We start from the raw sequence: 810 nt of genomic DNA, 5'->3' as shown, positions 1-810 counted from the left end.
CCCTCTCACTCTGTCCACGCGGCGGCGCGCTGCCGCGCTCACCTTCACCTGCGCGGGGCCCCGGGGGCCTGGAAGCCACGACCTGGCGTGCGCTCCCCACCCCCGAAGGCTGCTCCGGAGCCGGGTGGTCGCGCACACAAGAAAGTAGGGCGGTGGGGGACAGAGATGTAAGGGCCGGCCCAAGAACCCAGTTTTCGCGGGGGAAAGCAGCAAAAGGGGGAGGCCCCAAGCTGGCTTTCGGAACCGGCAAGGAGCCCTCCCCCAAAGGGACTTTTGCCGGCAGTTCCCCCGCACCCTGCCCCGGGGCCCCCGGGCGCGCGCGCACCCCCCAAATGGGCACCAGGGCATCCTCTGCCCACACACGTGTTTCTCCCTGGAGCACTAGGCAGCGCTTGGGTGGATGGTTCCCAGCCCGCGAAGGAGCTTCCAAAGGTCAGCTCCTCTCTCGGCTCGGGCCGGCCAACCTGTAAGTTTACTTTTTTTTAATTCTCAGTGGTGACTATAACAGGAACCTTTTCGTTATAGGAACAGACGGTGTCTGGGAAAGGCTCCGCACTGGAGGAAACGGGAGAACAGCTTAATCGCATATTTTTCAAAGTGACTAGTAATGCCCGGCAATGGGAAAGGAGTCCAAGAAAACCTATCCGGGCCAACCTGCTGATGGGAAGTCAGCTGCAGGGGTGGGGTGGCGCCCTCGTTGGGGATGAAGTCATCGCTACCTTTGCCTAGGTGAGCCCAGATAACGCTTTTTCAGCAGCTTGATGGCCTCACCTCTCCACCTTGGGTCTCTGCCCCTGAACTCCAGGACAG

The 810-nt window shown here is 61.6% G+C and overlaps 1 protein-coding gene across 1 annotated transcript in view; it reads right to left on the bottom strand.

Annotated features, from left to right (window-relative positions):
* Positions 1-62, bottom strand: part of FHDC1 (FH2 domain containing 1) — a 38,426-nt gene extending 38,364 nt beyond the window's left edge. Inside the window, exon 1 of the mRNA XM_014456012.2 lies at positions 43-62. The gene's annotated coding sequence lies outside the window, so the exon portion shown is untranslated. The remainder of the gene's footprint in view (positions 1-42) is intronic.
* Positions 63-810: the final 748 nt, after the last annotated feature.

The sequence above is a fragment of the Myotis lucifugus genome, unplaced genomic scaffold (genome assembly GCF_000147115.1).
Source record: "Myotis lucifugus unplaced genomic scaffold, Myoluc2.0 scaffold_1, whole genome shotgun sequence".
Classification (NCBI taxonomy): domain Eukaryota; kingdom Metazoa; phylum Chordata; class Mammalia; order Chiroptera; family Vespertilionidae; genus Myotis; species Myotis lucifugus.
The sequence above is the reverse complement of the archived record's forward strand: the minus strand, read 5'-3'. Positions and strand labels throughout refer to the sequence as shown.